The sequence below is a fragment of the Dermacentor andersoni genome, chromosome 1, assembly GCF_023375885.2.
Source record: "Dermacentor andersoni chromosome 1, qqDerAnde1_hic_scaffold, whole genome shotgun sequence".
NCBI lineage: Eukaryota > Metazoa > Arthropoda > Arachnida > Ixodida > Ixodidae > Dermacentor > Dermacentor andersoni.
In genome coordinates this window covers 99,576,549-99,591,162 of record NC_092814.1, presented here as the reverse complement: position 1 = coordinate 99,591,162, position 14,614 = coordinate 99,576,549, and the positions used below count along the sequence as shown (strand labels likewise).

The following is a 14,614-nucleotide window of genomic DNA, read 5'->3' as shown; positions in this document are numbered from 1 at the left end:
TCCAGACGACTCGAGCTGTAGCGTACCTGGCTATCGTGATTCTCCAAGCAGTGATGTAAAGTCATCGTTGTTCCTTCATTCTTCTCATTATTATTCGATCTTACATTTTTGTCACCCAATGACTGGTAACAGAAAGATTTTACGTGATATTTGTACCAACTGCTGCAAGACAGCTATAGGATAGATGTGTCTATAAGTATGTCGTATTTTCACTGTCGCGCCCGACTCATCACAAGCATAAATACACATTAACAAAATACTCTTTCAACGACTCGCTTGGGCAATCGTTTTTTTTTTCCTTGTGTTACGCGAACGGAATAGGTTAAATTCAGGTGTCACGGACGCCGAAACATTGTCCGCTTTCACCGCAAAGTTAGAAAATACAACTAAGATGTAGTGCCATCGCCATCGCCGTACAGTCTCTCATTTGAACGCTAGTTCTGGTTTCTTAGATTCCTGCACTTATACAATGGATTTCCTTATCCTCATATTTGCTGATAGTATAAGCGGTCAAATGTGTACCGAGTTTCGTGGTGAAAGTTAATGCTTATACTAGTACACATAACTTGGTTCTTGCACTATACCGCTTGTTTGCTACTTTATTCCATTCCCATTTTTGTACCAGATTCCTATCCCGTGCCTGGTTGTGGTTCGCCTCTTATTTTTTCAGTATTATTTTCTGGTGTTTGCACACTGCGCATGATTGATACGGCGTTGATTTGCTTTGCTTGGCAAACTGGTTGCACTCTTTCCTCGGTGGTTGTGCGTCATTTCGTGTGCGCAGCATGCTTTCGAAATGATAACTTTAATTTGTGTGATATTTGCTTTTTTGTTCTGTCTAGAAGCTTACTTTCTTTCGATGAATTCTTGTTTTTGTTGTTTCCTCTTGTATGTACAATGCGATTGATTGTACAATGTTAAACTTTATTGCAATATTGATGTTCTTTGCATGAAAAACTGCTTATAGACTACATTTATGGCTTGAATCCGACCCTGGCGGATGTGCCTCGTTTTCCTTTTCTTTTTCCATTTTTTGTTTGTGTGTGTATACGTGCGTGTGCACAGCGCGCATGTTTCAAAATGTCGATTCTTTTCTTTCTTTAAAACATGATTATGCCTTTTGTAATGCCCTCCTGCTCTGCTCTCAACTGAGAGTCGCAGTATTAAAAATAAATAAGTAAATAATTCCGCCCGCATAACGCTACGCAGAGACGAGAGCCCAGCAAAATACCGGCCTAACAATGTGCGAGTACGCGAGAACTTTGCCGAAATTTGTCTGACGCCGCCTGTGAGCATGTCTATCGTCAAAGCGCAGCCGTTATCATTCGATGAAACGATTGAAACGCGAATATTCCTTCCGGCGTTTTCAAGGAGCGAACACTAATGTTTCCACGCCAGAATAAACGTGCAGCCGTCCTGGCCCGTCCACCAATCGACCTCGTTATTTTCGCTGCCCTTCTAATCCGGAAGAAGTATAGGAAGAACCGCCGCGCAAATGTTCGTCTGGCATGTGCATACCCGCGCGATGTGCGTTCACTCTTGAGGCGTTCTGTAATTGAATCGCGCCCCGGTTCACGAAGCGCGGCTGCCGCGTGTATAGCTCTGTCGGAGCCTTTCGCCTCCTCCCTCGCGGCGCCGGTGCAGCCAGCGCAAGTCTAGCTTGCTTCGCCAGAGCGCGCAGTAGCAACAGAAGCAGAGGCGCCGCGCGAGGTGTAAAGCGCGGCTTCCAAGCCTCTCGCAGCCGCACCCCCCCCCCCCCCCCCTCCCCAAAATACATGGGCGTTTCGGTTCGAGCGAAGGCGGGCCGATTTTGGGCGCCGCTGTGACATAGCTCGTTAACGTCAGTCCCTGGGCTAGGAAGAAACCACGACGGGCTGAGAAAATGAGAGAGGGTGGAAAGGACGGCGACATTGAGCTCGTTAGAGGGCAGCATCGGCGGGAAACGACGCAGAAATGGGAGGGGAAAAAGGGAGGGGGAAAGGAAGGCGAAACAAAAGGGCGACATGAGCAAGAAACAAGAAGGGGGCAGCGGCGAAAAAAATGAACGGGAGAAAAGCGGGTAACACAAAAGCGTCGCGGCGACACGAGTGGCTGCTCCACAGCGGCTGGCCCTTAGCCAGACGCGAGCGCAGGATCCGCGTTATACATGGTGCGGGCGCATATCATTTTTGCCACGAGACAGACTTATAAACACGTCTACAGGTGTCGAGAACGCGGCGGCTAGCTTGCTTGGCTTCAAGATCGCGCAAGCGGCTTGTTTCAGCCAAGACAAAAACCTCGGGAGAGGCTGTCGCTCGGCGCACGCGACGCAGCTGTGGGCCGGGCAGCGCGATCATTAACGCGCGGGACAAAAAAGAAGCAACATATGAAGGAATAGCGAAAAGAGTTGCTCACACTCTACATCAAAGGGAACACATCAAAGGAAACACGCAACACAGGCGCGCCATGCCTGGTAAATCACAAAATAACGACGCCGTTTAAACCCTCAAAAAGAGACTTGATTTTGTTATTTTCTGCGAAATCCTAATTGAACATGAGTCGAACAGTCCCTATGGAGGAGCATCAACATAGAAGCGGTAGGCTGCCGGAAGCCTTCCCTGCGAGGCTTTCGGGTTACCTGTAATATATTTGTTCCAGTGACCACTTTAGAGCGATCTACTCACTTGCTATAGCCACGATATGTCGGTTAGCTGCGACGGCTTATGCAGCTTGCCACACACTCCGTATCTCTCACGCGCCACTATATATACCCCGACCATTTTCGATATAAAATGTTCCGTGTATTCTGCGACAAAGTATTCGTTTCCGATGGCTGCACCGCGCAAGCGTGCACAATTCATAACGCTTCTACCTGCTTGGGTTTGTGAGCGTCGGAACGCTCACTGCAGCTGCCAATATTTATTAGCGCGCGTTCTCTAGAAGCGCAGAAAAGACGCGAGCACACAAAACTAACGCCGGCACAGAGATAGAACGTTGCACGTTCAATGTTTGAGCAACCAAACTTCTCTGCTCCGAAACCTCACTTATACGTGACAGACCTGTGCAGGCGGCGATGTCTCCAGCGCGAGCCTCCTCGCCGTGGAGAATGACTGATAAGTGGGAGTTTCGGCCTCTACATGCATGTGCGCCTCGTTTCAGTCTGCGCTTATAGGATTGACGGCGCAGTGCTGTGCTGTCCTTCTGCATAATTCTTTTGTTGCCTTGCGTGAGAAGCATCACGGCTGAAAACAACTCAACCGTATCTTCGCCATAACTTCAGAGCGTTGGTGTCGCGGTTCAGCGTTCTTCCGAAGCGTTATTTGCTTGCTGAACCGTCGGTGCTTTACTCCACAAGATAAATCATTATACCGTTCAGAACAGTCATCTTCCTCCACATAGTTTGGCACAGGCAGCAGTTAACTCGTCCGCGGCGAACACGTTGAAGTCGTCACTGTGAAAGCGACACTCACTCTCGGCGCCAAATTAAGAGAGGGCCACGTCATCATGGTAGCTGAGAGTTACTGCTATGCCTGCGAGCGTGACATTCGATTGTGTGCCGTATTGTGAGGGTAAAAAACGATGAGCACGACGTGCAGTGGTTCCTCCCTGCGGTCACCAAAAACGAATTCGCAAGAAATACAGCTACCGCGCAAAACATTCATTTAGAAAGCCTGCTTTAGCCTAACACACTATAAAGACAAATAATCATCTGGTCTCAGTGATCACAATGAGTTCATTCATTTCTGCGCCTTATATATCCACTGTGCACTGAAAAGTGACTTGCATTCGTCAGGTTTCATGAACCGGATGTGCCGAAAGTAATTGAACAGCTTACTAAGACCCCAACTACAGTGATTAAGTCTGCGACTATATACAGCTTCAGCGAATCGGCATGGAGATCACATATGCATGAAGCATGCACAGCAAGGCTAAGGGCTGATGTATATGATGCAACAAAGCGCTTTCTTGAGCAAATACGTCCAAGCAACGCGTACACACACATGTTTGGCTTAGTAATAAATACAGTAAAGCTGTTGCGTGTTCATACACGGAAACTGGCAGAAATGGCCCGCCTTGGCTGTGTATATATACCTACACTGTGTTGAATAACTGCGGTACTGAACCTCCCGTTTAATAGCTCAGGTGTTTGGACGTGTGTGCACGTGTGTTATATACGTGTGTGTGTGTGTGTGTGTGTGTGTGTGTGTGTGTGTGTGTGTGTGTGTGTGTGTGTGTGTGTGTGTGCGCGCGCGTGTGTGCACGCGCGCGTGCAGTAATGTCAAAAAGGGAGGGAATTATAGGTTGAAGTAAAGTAGCGAGGGCTAGCGTAATAGAAAAAAAGAAGGAATAAGTTCTGGAGCACTTGTTTCTGGGGCGACTTCTGTATTGTGTATTAGTATATTGTATTCGTTATTTGTTTGTTTGTATTATGATTGCGTCAGTTGATTGTGTTCGTTCTATTGAAACATCTGTTATCTTGGACACCGTGGCCCGGTATACTGACCAGTGGTGTAGCCCTTCTTCTATGATTCATCTGTCACACATGTTTCTCTGAAATAACTTATGATCGCGGGGCTACGCCGAACATCTTAGCGTCACCATCCCCAACAGCTTGCTCAGATCCCTCCTTATAAACTCGTGCACAATCATTGCTCCAGTAGTTCTTGCCCTCTTTAATGTGCATTCGTAAAGTTCTGTCTGGTAGGATACGGGCTGATTAAGAATAAACGAAATATAATGTTATAGCTAATGTTACAGTGGTCAATGTCACAAACGGCAGGCTTTCCGTGATGGTCCTCGTAGATCAGGGTCTTCAGACGACCGGTTTACGAAACCCTGGTGGGCCACTTTTGTGACCCTTTTGACTATATTCATTCCGCCATTAATAAGGTGCCGCATATGCAATGCGTCGGTAACGCCACTGCAGCGCGGCCAGCGTAAAATCTACCATATACACTCGAGCAAAAATCTGTCAGGAGCGCGACGGTGGCGTTACTTTTGGTAGCCTGTAATAAGAATACGCTAAGTATACTAGGGAGCCAGATGACGGGAGGTGAACAAGCAATACAGTTTAATTAATTAATGTATTTGTTTATTTATTTAGCGCGCTTATTGGCACTCGATCGATGTCGGCGATGAGTGCGTGAGATTGAATTTATAAAGCCCGGCACGACGCTTAAGACACCTCTACATCTGGAACCAAGCGAGACTTCGCAGAAATCTCGACGCATATTACCTATTAATTTATTTTCCGATAAATGTATCTATCCGATACGGTTAGCAGTTACCACTGTAATTCCATTCGATCGCGCAGCGCTTGATCAAAAATGGTAACTTGCAGCATAGAAAAAACATCGCGATGACGGTACCTTGTAGAATAGTGACCACCATGAAAAAAGAAAGAAAGAAAACAGTTTATTCAAGTCGGTTCATGGTTATCGCTTACTAACTTAGCTCACGTTTCCCCTCTGCCGTAGATAGCTTGCAAACAATTTGTTTTTAATTATAGGTTCTGGGGTTTTACAACCGCAGTCTGATTACGAGGCACGCCGTATTGTGGGGATTCTGGTTTAATTTTGACCACACGGGGTTATTTACCATGCACCCAATGCACGGTACACCACAGGTGTTCTTGCATATCATCCCTGTCGAAATGGGGCCACCGTATCCGGGATCGAACCCACGAACTTGAGCACAGCAGCGCAAAGCTATAGCCACTAAGCTGTACAGAGTTAACGTGCCCCTGTATAGGCGTATACCGACGACATTGCGGCAAATCGATGCGCAACAACGTGAGTATCTGACGTCGCATATGCTTGCAGACCGAAAACGCATTCTCGTGCATGATTACAAATAGTAAAGAACCTGCGCAGAGGGATGCAGTAGCTCTTTCTTGTTTTTTCATGATGACTGCGTTGCGGATAACCAAATAAGAAAGAAGTATTTTTTTCTTTCTCCTGTAACCAAAAAGCTTTCACTGTCCGTCATTAAGCATCCCGATTCAGCCGGAAACGTGAATAGAGACAGCACAATGGACGACCACGACAAAAATGCAGTGTGTCGTGTGTGGTCTTTCTATCTTTTCTGTCATTTGCCAGCTGAATTCGTTGTGTCATGCATCCACAGCGAGGTATACGTGATTTCAGTGTTCTGGCCGCAAGCTAAATATACAGGTGTACGGGCTGCAGGAACAATTACTCTAGAAACATTTTTGTGAACGGCGCAGGTTGAGCTTTAATCTGAACGCTTGTACACACTATAATGGTGGTCGCTGCCTACGACAGCTCCTTCTGTTCAAAAATCAAAAGCAACGCGTTGCGCAAATTCATATAGGTTTAATTAGATGAAAAATCTATGTTGCATTATACGTGTTATACGTCTGTTCAGCCTTCTCGAATTGTAGGTGTTAGGTTATCATACGCTATAGTGTAGGCAGGATATAGGCTAGCGTAGCAGGGAGAGGTTGGGGGGGGGCTTGAGATAGACAAGCTGGGAGCGTTTGCATCATGCCACTCCATTTAACTTCATCGCCGGCTCAATGTTACACTCACTAAGTCTGGCACCATTTGGTCTTGTATCGGTTGGAGTAAGCTTTCGTAGATGGCCGTAAGCAGTCAGCCCCCGAAAAGAACACCTTCTACAATGCCAGCTCTATATAGTCCATGTCGTCTTCCCAGTTGTGGAGAAGTAAACACACGGCTGCCTGTTCCTCCTATATGCTATCTTGCCTTTCGCATTTTGCCTCTAGATTCATTTAAATTATTTCACCTCTGTTCTAGTTTACAGGTAAGCTGCAGGACATGGCCGGCGTCAGCCAATCACATGGCTGCGGAGCGTTGGCGCTTTCCAGAGAGAGTATTCATCTCTACCCTATATAGATCATCTCATTAGCTTGTTTGTTTGTGTTTCCCGCGAGTTCTTTGTGCCCGAAAATAAATATAGTGAAAGAAAAAAGAAAGTCGAAGTGGCTGAGAGGCAAAAACCTTCGACTGCCGCTCTGTGAGACCGGAGTTCGAATCCATTCGGGGCAATGCGTCTTTGCTTTCACAAGTTCTTTCTTAATTTCATGATTAACTTCTCGCAAAACACTTCGGGAGTCTTGCGACGGACACCAGCGCCATCAGCGGACATCAAAATGACTATATGGTATAGGGATACCAGATATCGCTGTAAAATCAGAAAATGCACTGTTTCGTCGAATAAAATACATTATGATTTGTCCGCTATATAGATATCTCTATGACTTCGCCTCTAGAGTCTGAAAAATAGCGCTATTTTACACTGGAATACTCTAACGCATTAGCTGACCGCGCACGTACGTGCAATATCACGAGCCCGTGCGTTTCTGCTCATCAAAGCAATTTCACTGCTTGCCCACTAGCTGTAAGCACATCCGCTATGCGCTCAGCGAATGAGCCAAGGAAAGCAACGGACGGATAAGAATGACCGCGGCAGCCAGTTTCCCCTCTTGTTTTCTCTCTCTAGAGAACTGACCTGGTCAATACTCTTCGAGGCGAATGCGGGTATGAGATGTCGAATTTTGCTTATGAGCATTCCAGGAGTTTGTCTATACTAATAAGTCACACGCTTTCATTTTAAGCTATAGAAATATTATCAAAAGGTTGCTTGCTGTTCATTTGAGTGCAAACGTGTATACACTCCCGAAAGGAATATATGCGAATGAAATCAATTGTAGAACTCAGAAGGTACGAAGGCATGTGGAAGCGCCAAGGAGATAACTCGCATCAAATGATGTATGTGACAATAAGTGGGCCAAAATTTTCCTTGATCCGTACGTGTTTTAACGCCCAATATAGCTGTGCTTGAAGTCATCACCAATTCACTATAGGAGCCGCTCACTATGCTCGTTTGATTCACACACATAAAACATCCACTTTTGGTTTGTACCGCTTCGTACCTCGTGTTACTCGTTAGATTGCAATATAATAACCACAAATAAAGTTGACGCCAATCCAATCTAATTTTGAATGTCATAGTGACATTTAAAACAGCAATGTTTAATAATGCAGAACAGCTTTTTAGTTCAATCCGTATCAGGCATTAAATCCGCCAGTAACAGGTCCAAATGTCTCCGCGTCTTGTTTTTTCAGTTTCCATGCTGGCCGTTTACGCGGCGTCAGTCAGCACACATTTGCGACGGTTCAGTGGCTATCGCTGCATCTTTCACCGGACTTCGACTGATTTTCCCACCACGCAACGCAGCCTTGCAGAAATAAAAGGAAAGGGACAATAGAAAATCCATGAAAACAATCCCCATGAATTTCCCCATGAACACAGTTCGTGTTGACACCGTAGCGTTTCTCACCCAGATGACAACCGTCAAAATGCGTGACATCAGGGGCTGTCAAAAGAGGAAATAGACAAAAACTATGAACACCGTAGCTTATCGGTGCTGTTCCCCCGTGTGTACTACTTCCCTGACCGGAAACATTTTGCAGCGGCGCTTCGCCACGCCTGCCAGGTGTTCGGGATCGTGTCGTTAGCGTCCCTTGGTGTTTCTTCTTTTTTGTTTTCTTTCGATGTGGATAGGCAGAGGGAATGGGAGGACATTGCAGCTTTGCTCATGATGCCGTCGATGCTTCCGCTTTTATAGATAAACTGAGCACTCCTCGTGCTTTTTCTTGTCTGTTTGAGGTCTCTCGTACGTTTTCGAAACGTGGACGAACAGCTGCTGTGCATCACATGCAGGATGCTTCAGTGCACTGCGTGCTGCAGAAATTGGGTCGCAGCTGACCTGATGCTCTGTTTTGGCCTCTACCAACAGTCAGCTGAGTGAAACGACCGGTGTCAACAGAGCCCACACATCCAACTGTTATGCCTGTCTGTATTGGGTACACTTCAGATAACATTTGAATCAATATAGCAGGATAACTGAGCACGTAATAGCTGCACTCTCTGTACGTGTCTGTGAAGTGCACATTGTTTTTCTACTTTGCCGGCCGCTAACATTATGTTTTCTCCTTCCCCTGACTTATGTTCTCCGTTAGTCTATAAATTCCTTCTTAGCACTATATATGGGAGATGGCAGCACGATTTCGCTTAACTGCTTAACTCTTCAAGGTGTATTAGCGCAATAATACCTCTTCGCGCCCTTGAAGGAAAAGAGTGGTTTTGCGTTTTCCAATTCGGAACGATTTAACAGTTCGTATTACCGGTCTTTTTGCTAGTTATACCATGGAGTCGGCTTAAGATGCCTAAAGTGCACCGCGGTTATTCAGCTTTGAGGTTGCAAGTGTCCGTTCAGAAACCTACAATGTGACAACGACAGCGGTCTGACAGGCCCATTATGCGTTCATGTTATTGCTTCACGTGTGTCTGCGTTTTCTCTTCGTTTGATAGCAATTAAGTAGTACAACTCGTCGTTTCAAAGGTTGGATAATTTGTCCCGGCTAGATTGTCATAAACCTGCAAGCTGAGTTCTCCGCGGGCGTGCGTGTACACGTGTTGTTTCAGACGCAACAACAGCTGTTCGCAACAGTGCGCGCAGCTCACGCATGTACGGTATGTCGCCAGCCATCTGTACAAAATTTGTTAACTGAGCGCGAGCACAGACATGAATATTATGTTCGAGAAACTCAGAAAAGTACGCGCTCCGTCTGGCCGCCGCACGATATGCCGTACTCTGCCGCTCAGCCACGGTATATACGACAGCAGCCTATATACAGAGGTGAGCTCTTCGAAAGCGAAAGTGGAAACAGGATGTCACGGCAAGAACGTGAACATGCACCTCCTCTCTCTATTGCCTCCCCCCTTCATAGCACTGCTTATTTTTTTTCTTTTAAATAAAGGATCGCATGTTTACTGAGCCTTCTATGTCAACAAAGTCCTATATGCATTCTTGCATGCAAAAAGCCAAAAAAGCCCTTCTGCGCTTATTGAAGGACACTGGATTGTATGAACGCTTGTGACAGTGGAAATTCCTCTGCGACTGACTGTGAATGACTAACTATTATTTTCCTTTTATCGCCTTATCTGTTGTTCCCTTTTCCCCCTCCCCACGTGTAGGGTAGCCAACCGGGCACGTCTTTGGTTAATGCCCCTACCTTTCCTTCTTCGTTTCTCTCTCTCTTTCTAATCCTAACAGATAATTTTTTTAATCAAATAATAACAGAGCGGACACGTACACCCTGTATGTGTGGCATGCATTGAAGTGAACATGTACTCGTATTAAATCGAGCACGCAGTTTGAATAGTTACCGTCGACATGCATTTTGTGCATACTAAGTAAAAAAGAAACCACATAAGCGTTAAACGTTCTGATGCGAGGTTTGACACGCGTTATTTCTGAAGGCGCAGCACAAATACACATGGCGACTCTGCTATAGAAATATGCAGTAAGTGTTCTTGGTGTTCTGCGAACTGTGTCGCTGTAAATGTGGTTCAAGCATTCGGTGAGCACGAACCAATATTTCGCCACAATGTGCGAGGAAGCTGGCGGTCTGCTATAAATTTTATATTTAGGAAGCGTTCTCAAAGGGACTAAGGTTAGAAATAGGCGATACTCGTTTGCTTTCTTAGCTTAAATATTTTACAGACACATTCCTATGATGGCGCTTGTTAAGTTTGCCGTCAATTTTTCCGCTGTCGCTTTCTACTAAACGTTAACAGTCCTACTTACATGTCTGTAGCATTCTTCTAATTGGTTGCCAGTTTTGTACACTTACCAATTTCAGTTAAGGAAACTTTTCACATACTTTCGAGAGGGCATTGTAATACGGCACATTTGGCTTATTCAATACGCCTGAGCGCGCTGTATTCCAACAAGCTTTGGTTGCACAGACGTCTATTGTATAGATGTCGGTTGTACATATACAGCATGTGTTCTCGCTACCGTCAAACTTTAGCTGTGTATGTGCCAGTTGTCTGCATGAGGTCCGTATGGTTATGCTGACAATGCACAAACGAGTCAATTGCAAATGTGAAAAGAGGTTGATTCAAACTGACACCAAGAAGTTCAAGTGAACATATTTCGAATATGTCACACACATCCACATTTTTATGTGCCTCCAAAGTCTCCAGCGCGGACTAGCGTTATTCAAAACCCAAACAAGGTAGAATGCTGACAAAATTTATGACTGCACTGCTCCAATGCACATGTGCAAACAATATATTCAGCCAATAACAATATATAAAACAATATATCCAGCAAAGAATTTGCTCATAGGCATCGTTCCGCAATGTGAGTTATACTTTTGTTAAGCACAATCTACTCGGCGCTGCAATTGAGCATTTTACTTGACATCTGTCACATGTTTGCTTGTTTGATTGCCTCGACAGCCGCTGCTTCAAGCTATTCCTGAAGCACATGTATTTTACTTTGAATGATATGTTGAACCAATAGCATGCAGTGGCAAAAATATATTGTGGTGAATAGATTCATACGCTGGCGTTCGCGTGAAATTGGATTTCCGAATATTGTGCACGCAATTTTGATATAAACGAGGAAATGTATGACTTCGTTCAAGATGCTTCTGACCATATAGATGTGTTAACGGCAATAACCATATAAAGAAACTAGGACTGTATATAGTAAGCTTACTGTGATTTGATCTTCATACTATCTGTGTTATGTCAAATCCTAAACTAGCTGCAAAACGTTCACTACTTAAGTTCTCAAGTTACAGCTGTTAATGAATAGCTCCAGCATTGAGTATAATGTGCCGAACGAGATCGCCACAGCATGCGGGTTTCGATAGGGGAGTGCACCTTGACATCTTTTGACAGATCAAGGGAGCGTATACTTGTACGTTTCTAATCTTATCTGTATATCAAGAACCGCTTGTCGGACCATCATGACCACACCGACAAGTATGTCAAGCATTTGCACATGCGCAGTGGATACGTTGCGCAAGCGCTAAGCACAGCTATAACATGGCGTATACATTCAAGTTTACAACAAGGAAGTTACATTGCTCGCAAGTCGAATATTTTAATTATAGTGAGAGATGCGTGACCTGTGTCCCCTGTTACCCCATGACAAATTAACTGCTGTTACAATCCGTGGCATCCACTCCTTTGTAGCAGTTACAGGCGTTACAGCGGATCTCACACGTATACACAATTGCCATGCCAGAGGCTGCGAGATGGACATGGCATGTTCGTCTAACCTTTTCACGTCTCTAGAAGCGCAATATGCATAATAACATCGTCATACCGTTACGACAAAGAGCACCTATATCGTGGAAGCAACTTGAGATTGCGCACATGTCTTTACTCCTATGTCGGTGTTTTAACCACAGAGTTCGAAATGGAATGCCACATAATCACTAATGAAAACAATCATATAAGCATTTGAATATGGATCACTGATTACTATAAAGAAATATTCCCACACAAGTCACTTATAGCCTATGGGGGAGCGTGCGCTTCGTCAAGCGCAACCGCAACACAACGGTTCTTTTGAATCGCATGGTGATGACACACTGGATGTCACAGAGCACTGGAGCCGTGGGTACGGTGGCTAGGTTTTCTGCCCGTATGCCGCTGACAAACATGACAAGTGAGCATACCGGCTAATGTTAAACTGACACACCTCTGAACAGCAATGGTGCAGTCAACACCAGTTAGGTTTGCACGGTAATCACAACCACGTGGCAGTATAGATCCACATTCCACCGCCTTCTAAACCGGCTACGACCATGCTCGTCGCATTTCGAGCCCTAATCACACACACGGGGCATCGCAATGCATCATTTGTGCAGAACGCATTCACGGAGGGATAGCTGCCTGGCGCCGAGGCAGACAGCCGCTCGAAACAACCGAGTCCCTGCACGTTGTGACGCTGTTTACACGCCGACCGAACACAGCTGGCACGCAGGGCCGTCGCGTTCCGAGCGCGTTCGCGGGCAGCGACAACGGTCGACAAGCGCCCGAGGGGCAGCGAAAACGAGGCCGTGCGGGCACTTGATCGCACGTCGTCGCGGCGACACAGAGACGGGCGGCTGCATACGCACTGCTATTTTGGCGACCGAAATAGCAGCGTGCAGGCTGCTGGCCACGTGGATGGGGAGGCCCAGGCAGGCCCCGCAGCGGCGCCTTCGGCCTACCTGGCAGTTACCGTCGACGCTCGTCCGCGCCGCGGGCTCCGGTTCAGGCGGCGGGCAATCCAGGGAGGACCATGGCTGTCGTCTCGGGGTCGGTCTGGCACACGCGTGCACACGCCACACGCACGCGCACGTCGGCAGAGAAACGCGGCCGATGGGCGCGCTGTGCAGTCTCCCGATCTCGTCTGGCGGCCGCGCTCCCTCTCCCCTGTGGCCAGTTCCCAGCCTAGCCGCGGGGCGGCGGCGCAGCGTCGCGCCGGCCAATGGCAGCGCGCGGCCGCCCGGCGCGGCCAGCAGCGCAGGCCTCCGCGCCGCTCAACTCCGCCTCGCCGGCGGCCCCGGCCCGCGCTTTGTGCGCAACTCCGCCTCGGCTTCCACGCCCGCCTGCCGACGCTCAGTTGGCGCCGGTCGCGGTGTAACTATTATCCCGGCACTAGTCTGGCAAGTAATAATAATACAAGGGGCCGGCCCCGGAGCAGCCCCGCCGGTGGAGGGGCCCGCAAGAGAGAGGGCAACAAATTAGCATTGCTGTCGACAAGCCGCGCCAACATCGGTACCCAGTTGTCAAAAACCGATCCTAGCTGTCCTCCTCCTCGGAGGTTCCTTTTTGTTACTGCCTCCACGGTCCCCGGTTAAACATCATGCGCCACCAACCGCCGAGAGGGCATCCGCGTCTCCGGCGACCTGTGTTCGGGGGCTGTCGCGTACAAAAGGGGCTTCTCTTTTTTTTTTTTTTCTGTCCCGGGGGCTAGCTCGAGCCCCTGTCCTGGGGTTTGCTTCCCGCGACGGGGGCTTCCCTGTTTATCCCAACATGTGCTGCCGTTGGCAACTTGTGCAAATACCCTCGGTCTCAGCCGCGACGCCTTTGTGTGCTCACGGACCCCACGGTACATGCGACCGCGGCGCTAGCTAGCAGCACCACTGTCATCCTCTCCTCCGACAAAGCCAAGATAACTCAGCAGCTCGTCTACACGGTCTCCCCATGCCATGTGTACACGCCAACTGCTGCAGCCTCCCAGTCTGGGACCGTTTCTTGCTCAGCCTCGATCACGTGGGCGCATAGGCCAGATGCGGAGCCCTTTTTTGTGCGCGCACCACTCTCCCGCACGCGTAGGGATGACAAGCAAACCCCCAATAAATTGCGGTCTCTGCTCTTGTTTTCACGCTCTTCCGTTTCACTCTTGGATCACGTCGGGGCGTTTGCGAGGCTCTCGTTCTTCCTTTCTGTCTTCCTTCACATGTGTTCACAAGGCCCCCCAGACAAGATGGCGTCCATGTCAGTCGAGAGGGTACATTCTGAAAGAGTGAATGAAAGAAATATATATTCACGGAGAGGCCAGAGCAGTGACTCTGACGTATTTTTTTTAATTGTGGTTTGTAGTGTTCAGGAACAAAGCGCATATCCGTAATCGTTGAATTATTTCAGCGCCCACATCATTGGAAGTCTCGCACTTGGGCTCCAGTAATATGATATGTAAGGGAAGAAATAGTAAAAAAAACTGGCATATTCGCATGAGGATATGTCTTTGTATTGAATTCCAAAACACATCGTAAGAGGGTAAGTTACAGAA

At 47.3% G+C, this 14,614-nt stretch overlaps 1 protein-coding gene across 1 annotated transcript in view; it reads right to left on the bottom strand.

Moving 5' to 3' along the window:
- Positions 1-13,239, bottom strand: part of LOC126545393 (uncharacterized) — a 112,260-nt gene extending 99,021 nt beyond the window's left edge. The window contains exon 1 of the mRNA XM_050193233.2: positions 13,047-13,239. The gene's annotated coding sequence lies outside the window, so the exon portion shown is untranslated. The remainder of the gene's footprint in view (positions 1-13,046) is intronic.
- Positions 13,240-14,614: the final 1,375 nt, after the last annotated feature.